The following is an 8134-nucleotide window of genomic DNA, read 5'->3' as shown; positions in this document are numbered from 1 at the left end:
AAAAAAAAAAAAAAAAAAAAAAAAGAAAAAACTAGAAGGGAAAGGTGTTTTTCCCACATCAGTCCTGCTTCGGAGATAACTTTATTTGTGACATGTGCCCCTTCCCCCAAAAGTGTTTTGTCTGCTAACAAGACAGCTTAAAAACAAAAATAAAACAAAATTTGATAAAAAATTAGTATTTCAAACTGTAAAGTCACTGGAAGTGCTCAGTTATCCAAAATGCACACACTTCCCTCGGCATCTCCAGCAGGTGTCTGGTCTGTTCCAGTATCTCCACCGTCTGTAGGGTCAGTCCCCTCCTTGTCAGCATCAGCTTTTCCTTTTTTCCTTTGGGTACCTTCTCTCCCTTCTTTGCAGTGGCCTTTTTAGGCTTGGGCTCTGGCTTTGGAGGAGCAGATTTAGCAGACAGCCTCGCGGATCTTCTCCTTCACCTTGTCCTCGTCTCCCATAGCATCCCCTTCAGCGTTTCTCTTGGGGATGGTGGCAGCGATGGTGGCCGGATGTAGGCATTGGGAGCGGGATGCTATGGCAGTGCGCAGGCTGCTCTCAGCCCAGGGGTTGTTCTTGCCCCCTCTTTTTTATACTTCTCCAAGATTTATTCCTTTGCATGAGATGAAATGTTGCTTTAGGTTAAACTTTACCCCCTCCAAAGTTATCTAACTCTTGCATCATGAGTGCTTTTCTGTTTTTTTTTTTTTCTTCCAGACAAGGTCTCTGTCGCCCAGGCTGGAGTGCAGTGGTGCAGTTTCAACTCACACTGCAGCCTGGACCTTCTCTGGTTCAGTTGATCCTCCCACCTCAGTCTCCTGAGTAGCTGGGACTACAGGCACGTGCCATAGCACCCGGCTAATTCTTGTGTTTTTGTAGAGACAGGATTTTGTCTGTTGCCTAGGCTGTCCTTAAACTCTGTGCTCAAATTACCTGCTTACTGTGGCCCCCGCCAGAAGTGCTAGGATTAGAGGCCTGTGCCACTGTGCCTGGCATCAAGAGCTTTTCTTTTTCTTTTTTTTTTTTTTCTCTCCTTTTTACACATAGGAACTGTTCTTAAAATGTTAGAACATTTTTATTTTTCAGAAACAAGAGTCGAAATAAAAGAATCTGTTCGTGGCCAAGATATTTTCATTATACAGACAATACCCAGGTAAGAGGACTGACTATTTTATCTCTTTTCTTGTAAAAACCTTAATGATATAATTCATTGAGTTTTCATATGAACAACAATTTACTGTTTTTAAAAGTTATACATTCGTTTGCAATATTAAACTAAATGCTTCCCCAAATACAATTACCGTCTTCTGGAATTCCTCCCATTTGTCACACTGTACTGTTATCTGCTTCTCCCCAAGCTTTTTTTTTTTTTTTGAGACGGAGTTTCGCTCTTGTTGCGTAGGCTGAAGTGCAAGTGCAATGGCATGATGGTCTTGGCTCACCACAACCTCCACCTCCCAGGTTCAAGTGATTCTCTTGCCTCAGCCTCCCGAGTAGCTGGGACCACAGATGTGTGCTACCATGCCCAGCTCTGTATTTTTAGTAGAGACAGGGTTTCTCCATGTTGGTCAGGCTGGTTTGAACTCCCGACCTCAGGTGATCCACCTGCCTCCGCCTCCCAAAGTGCTGGGATTACAGGTGTGAGCCACCGCGCCTGGCTCTTATTTTTGTTGTTGCTCCGGCTGCAGTGCAGTGGCACGATCTTGGCTCACTGCAACCTCCACCTCCTGTGGGACTATATCCTTTCTCATCAGCTCACAGGGAGTGGGCGGTTATACCATCTGTGTCTCTGAAAAATCCAGACCTTCATGTCCTGATCAGTTTACATTCCACCTCCTGGGTTCAAGGGATTCTCCCACCTTAGCCTCCTGAGTAGATGGGATTACAGGTGCCCACCACCACACCTGGCTAATTTTTGCATTTTTAGTGGAGACATGGTTTCACCATGTTGGTCAGGCAGGTCTTGAACTCCTGACCTCAAGTGATCTGCCCATCTCAGCCTCACAAAGTGCTGGGATTACAGGCATGAGCCACCACTCCCCAAGCTTTAAACTCCTCAAGGACAAAGGATATTCCCATGGTTTGCACTGGCCCTAGGCCAGTGTCTATCAGCTCAGCTCTGGAGAAAAGTTTCTAATTATTGAGTGTGATGCATAACTGCTCCTGGTTCATACCCACCAAGACAGGTTTTTGCACTGTATTTTATCTTGCACTGTGGCCTGTTTCTAGCCTATCTCTATTTCAGAGAGCATTACCCTTTCTTCCCTGAGGGCAGGAGGAATGCCTGCTTGAGTGGGATGCTTCCATGTGGGACTGTATCGTTTCTCATTGGCTCGCAGGGAATGGGCAATTATACCATCTGTGTCTCTGAAAAATCCAGACCTTCATGTCCTGATCAGTTTACATTCCCCAGACCATATTAGTAATAAGAATGGCACTCAGTGCCACCAGTGTGCCACATGCTTTGTATGTTTCATTTTTGTTTGTTTGTTTTTTGAGACAGAGTCTCACTCTGTTGCCCAAGCTGAAGTGCAGTGGTGTGATCTCGGCTTACTGCAACCTTCACCTCCTAGGTTCAAGTGATTCTACCTCTGCCTCCTGAGTATCTGGGATTACAGGCACCTGCCACCATGCCTGGGTAGATATTTTTGTATTTTTAATAAAGATGGGGTTTCACTATGTTGGCCAGGCTGGTCTCGAACTCCTGGCCTCAAGTGATCTGCCCACCTGGGCCTCCCAAAGTGCTGAGATTATAGGCATGAGCCACTGCACCCAGCCCTATTCAGTCTTCTTTAGTTTGGAGCAGTTCCTCAGTCTTTCCTTGACTTTTTTTTTTTGAGATAGGGTATTGCTCTGTCACTTATGCAAGCATGCCCCATGGCACAGTCACGGCTCACTGCAGCCTTAACCTCCAGAACTCAAGCGATCCTCCCACCTCAGCCTCCCTAGTAGCTGGGACCACAGGCGTGTGCCATGACCTCAGGCTATTTTTTTTGTATTTTTAGTAGAGAACGAGGTTTTATCATGTTGCCTAGCTGGTTTTGAACTCCTGGATTCAAGCGACCTTCTTGCCTCAGCCTCCCAAAGTGCTGGGATTACAGACATGAGCCACTGCACCCAGCCTTGACTTTCAAAACTTTAACACATTTGAAGACTGACATTTTACCAGTTACTTTGAATGTCTCTCAATTTGGGTTTCACCATGATGAGCTCTTTCACTGTGATGAGATTCAGGTGCCCCCGGAAGGAAGCTGTGTTCGCATCGTCTTGTCTTCCTGCTGCTTCATGGTGTAATGTGGATGCACCGGTTTACTCAGTCTCTCCTGGGTCAGTTTGTTTCTAGTCTTGTGCTGACACGTTAGAGCTGCTGTGAGCCTCCTTGTATGTATGTCATATTGTCTGCGTTTCAGATGTATCTGTAGGAAGATCCTAAGAAATTTCTGGTTGTGAGGGTCCACGCCCTGTGGTATTGAGGGAAATGGCTGCATTGCCCTCATTGAGGATACACTAATTCACATTTTCTCCAGCAGTTTTGGTTTTGTGTTGTTTGCCTCCTGGTGACTGGAGTCTTTTTTGCCCAGTGGTTTTGTCTGACTCTGCGTCTTATAAATAAGGGGAAGACCTGAAGGGCTTGCCTAGAGGTACAGTGCTCATAGGAAGGGAGCTTTGGCACACCTTGACACACCACATAGCTGTTCCCTGGCCGTCTGTGCTTGTCCTGGTTTTTGTTGGTTGTGAACAGTAAGGCTACCTTGTTACCGCTATTTTTTCTGCATTCTTGAGTTCCTTAGGGCATAGGAAAGAGCCACATGTGACCCTTGGTCCTTGGTTTGGGTGGCTTAGACTACTGAGAGCTCTCTACTAGTTGATGGAAGAGTGCACAGTAATGCAATCATGGCCTTTGTAGCCACGGGTTGGCCAGCTTCGTCACTAATCCTCCAAGAAATATTGGGGTCTAATTCTAAAAGCAGTACTGATCGGTGAAGTCTCTTTACTACCTTAATTGAATTTGTGATAACGAAAGGATTTGTCACATAAAGAGTTATTTTTAAAATTTATTTATTTATTTATGTATTTATTTTGAGCTGGAGTTTTGTTCTCGTTGCCCAGGCTGGAGTGCAATGGTGTGATCTAGGCTCACTGCAATCTCCGCCTCCCGGGTTCAAGCGATTCTCCTGCTTCAGCCTTCTCAAGTAGCTGGGATTACAGATGTGTGCCACCAAGCCCGGCTAATTTTGTATTTTTAGTAGAGATGGGGTTTCTCCATGTTGGTCAGGCTGATCTTGAACTCCTGACCTCAAGTGATCGGCCTACATTGGGCGGGACACAGTGTCTCACACCTGTAATCCCAGCACTTTGGGAGGCCAAGGCAGGTGGATCACCTGAGGTTAGGAGTTTCAGACCTACCTAGCCAACATGGTGAAACCTCATCTCTACTAAAAGTACAAAAATTAACCAGGTGCGGTGGCGTATGCATGTAGTCCCAGCTACTCGGGAGGCTGAGGCAGAATAATCGCTTGAACCTGAGAGGCGGAAGTTGTAGTAAGCTGAGACTGCGCCATTGTACTCTAGCCTGGGTGACAAGAGCAAAACTGTCTCAAAATAAATAAATAAATAATAAAATAAAATAATAAAAATTTTTAAAGAGAGACAGGGTCTTATTATATTGCCTAGGCTGGTCTGGAACTCCTAACCTCTGGTGATCTGCCTACCTTGGCCTCCCAAAGTGCTGGGATTACAGGCATGAGCCACTGCACCCCGCCGACTTCTACTTTTTGGCATGTATGTTTGTGTATGTGTGGTAGAAGGGCAGCTATCACCATACTTTCCATTGGTTATAACATAGCTCCTTGCATATTCCCTTTAGAACATAAGCTCCCTGAGGGTAGAGAGTTTTCTTTGCTCACTACAGTGTCTCCAGCAGCCAAAACAGTGCGTGCCCTGTAGTAGGCACTAGAATTTTTGCTTAATGAACAAATAGGCTTTTACCTTCTATGTTGTTAGTAAATACTTGTATTTCAAATATTTGTGGAGCGAATTAGTGAATACATATACACATACATACATTTTTAAGCATTTCAGCCTTTTTTATATCTTCACAATATAATTGTGATTCCCCTCTGCTGTTTTTAGATCTCAGCTGGCCGGTCCCTATTTGAAGTTACTTCTTTCCCTGCTAGATCTCACCTGAAATTGAAACGACCTTTGTGGTTTCTATAGTTTCTGTCTGTACTTCAGAATTCCTGGTTTTATTCAGACTTCCCTTAACGTACTTTTTTTTTTTTTTTTTTTTGTGAAGTGAAGTCTTGCTCTGTTGCCCAGGCTGGAGTGCAATGGCACAATCTCTGTTCACAGCAGATTCATCTGTCTCAGCCTCCCGAGTAGCTGGGATTACAGGCGTGTGCCACCACGCCCAGCTAATTTTTTGTATTTTCAGTAGAGATGGGGTTTCACCATGTTGGCCAGGCTGGTCTCGAACTCCTGACCTCCAGTGATCCACCTGCCTCAGCCTCCCAAAGTGCTGGGATTACTGGTGTGAGCCACCACACCTGGCCCCTTAACGTATCTCAGTATAAATTCACAGTCTACTGTCATGGCAAAATGACATTCACTATTAACAGTATTGTTCTCTTGTGAATTCTCCTCGTTGTTCATGGTTCTCTCAAACTAGTCAAGCATAGAAACAACATATCGTTAGTGTCCTTTGCGGTAAGAAGTTGCATTTCCTAAAATTCTTGGCTTTGATATCACATGGTAACCAAGAGTGCTCAATGTAAGTATTTAATATATGCAATCTAGATGCTGGGGCAGACTGAATTTTACAAATGAAGGATCATCAGTTTGCAAGTGTTTCCCAGGGAAGGGACAAAAGAAGCATGAAAAAATGAGTTAATAGTAAATTGGGAAACACAGTTTTTCTCACTTGTACCTTGAGTATTAGAAAATTTGACCACGGTCAGGTGTGGTGGCTCATGCCTGTAATCCTAGCACTTTGGGAGTTCAAGGTGAGAGGACCTCTTGAGGCCAGGAGCTTGAGACTAGCCTAGGCAATATAGTAAGACCCTGTCTCTATTTTCATTTTTATTTTCTTGTTTTGAGATAAGGTCTTGCTCTGTCACACAGGCTGGAGTGCAGTGGCACAATCTCAGCTCACTGCAGCCTTCACCTCCCAGGCTCAAGCGATTCTCCTGTCTCAGCCTCCCCTGTCTTACCCTCCTGGGTGGCTGGGGCTACAGGCACATGCCACTATACCTGGCTAATTTTGTATTTTTAGTAGAGACAGGGTTTCACCATGTTGCCCAGGCTGGTCTTGAACTGAGCTCAGGTAATCCACTTGCCTCAGCCTCCCAAGGTGCTTGGATTACATGCATGAGGCACTGTGCCCAGCCTTTACTAAAAAAAAAAAAAAAAAAGAAAAAAGAAAATTTGGCTGTAGGAAGCACTTCATGAAGTTGCAGCAGAGAGAGTAAGTCTGTACAATAACAATGACAATTTTACATACATGTCTTAACGTGGAAAGGCACCTTCCCTGTTGAAAAGGCACATAGGATAAATGGGTACTTCTGAAAACCAGAGCCCTTTCCTGAAGATGGTGAAGTTCCTTTATGTGTATTTGGTGTTGAGATTATTTAAAAGTCATGAGTCTCTTACCAGTGGTTCAGTTTGGTAGCATCAAAGCAAAAATAGGATCACCTGGCATTTCCTCTGTCCCTTAAGCTGATAGGGATGGAAGAAGACAGGAAAACTTTAGAAGAAGGATAGAGGATGGATGTGTTGTTTTGTGTGGATGTACAGCCCATAAAGAAGGTTATTAGGTTTGTCCCAAGAAACTAGTTCTTTGTTGATTTTTTGAGACAGAGTCTTGTTCTGTTGCCCAGGCTGGAGTACAGTGGTGCAATCTCAGGACACTGCAACCTCTACCTCCCAGGTTCAAGCAATTCTCCCGCCTCAGCCTCCTGAGTAGCTGGGATTACAGGCATGCGCCACCACAGTGAGCTGATTTTTGTATTTTTAGTAGAGACAGGGTTTTGCCATGTTGCCCAGGTTGATCTTGAACTCCTGACCTCAGGTGATCCACCCACCTCACTCTCCCAAAGTGCTGAGATTACAGACGTGAACCACTGCACCCAGCCAATAAACTAGTTCTTTTAGTGCTTGAGTACTGGATACTTTAGTACCAACTAAAGAACACAGATAATTTAATTTTCTTTTTTTTTTTGAGACCGAGTTTCACTCTTGTTGTCCAGGCTGGAGTGCAGTGGTGTAATCTCGGCTCACTGCAACCTCCACCTCCCAGGTTCAAGCAGTTCTCCTACCTCAACCTCCTAAGTAGCTGGGATTACAGGCATGCGCCACCATGCTCGGCTAATTTTGTATTTTTAGTAGAGACAGGGTTTCACTGTGTTGGCCAGGCTGGTTTTGAATCCCTGACCTCAGGTGACCCACCTGCTTTGACCTCCCAAAGTGCTGGGATTACAGGTGTGAGCCACTGCGCCCGGCCTGGTTTTTTAATATTATCTGCAGTTACATGGATGAAGGAATATATCTTACAGGTTTTTCAGTTGTTAGGAGAAAGGGGGCATTGCCTAAAGTAATAAGGCTGATTTTAGGCAACACGCCAAAGCTTAGACATTAAAATAAGCTTAGTTGCCTTCAGAGCTGTTGTTCTGAAATCACATATATCCCTTTTTTGGTGCTGTTTTTGCTTAGAATAGCTTTGTAACTACTGAAAGCACTTTCCAAACTTACAGCATATTTCTTTTGACTGTTCTAATAATAGCAAATTTTTGGTCTTTGAAGACAGGTTTAATTTTTGGAAATGGCAGCAAGCCATTCAGAACAAAGTGATTATTTTGGGTAATTGAACTGTGTGCTACTCAGAGCATTTTACCAAGCGATGGAACTAAGTAAAATTTGAAGCTTATAAGACACATTTTAAAGGATAATTTTTATGTTTATATCCAAGTTCTAGTGTGTTGATGTAAAGAAGACTCATTAAAATAACATTTACAGGCCGGGCGCGTGGCTCAAGCCTGTAATCCCAGCACTGTGGGAGGCCGAGGCGGGTGGATCACAAGGTCAAGAGATCGAGACCATCCTGGCCAACATGGTGAAACCCCGTCTCTACTAAAAATACAAAAAATTA

At 44.4% G+C, this 8134-nt stretch overlaps 1 protein-coding gene across 1 annotated transcript in view; it reads left to right on the top strand.

Moving 5' to 3' along the window:
• Positions 1-8134, top strand: part of PRPSAP1 (phosphoribosyl pyrophosphate synthetase associated protein 1) — a 44415-nt gene that overhangs the window by 8363 nt on the left and 27918 nt on the right. Inside the window, exon 2 of the mRNA XM_017535824.2 lies at positions 1075-1141. The gene's annotated coding sequence lies outside the window, so the exon portion shown is untranslated. The remainder of the gene's footprint in view (positions 1-1074; positions 1142-8134) is intronic.

The sequence above is a fragment of the Cebus imitator genome, unplaced genomic scaffold (genome assembly GCF_001604975.1).
Source record: "Cebus imitator isolate Cc_AM_T3 unplaced genomic scaffold, Cebus_imitator-1.0 Scaffold93, whole genome shotgun sequence".
NCBI lineage: Eukaryota > Metazoa > Chordata > Mammalia > Primates > Cebidae > Cebus > Cebus imitator.
The sequence above is the reverse complement of the archived record's forward strand: the minus strand, read 5'-3'. Positions and strand labels throughout refer to the sequence as shown.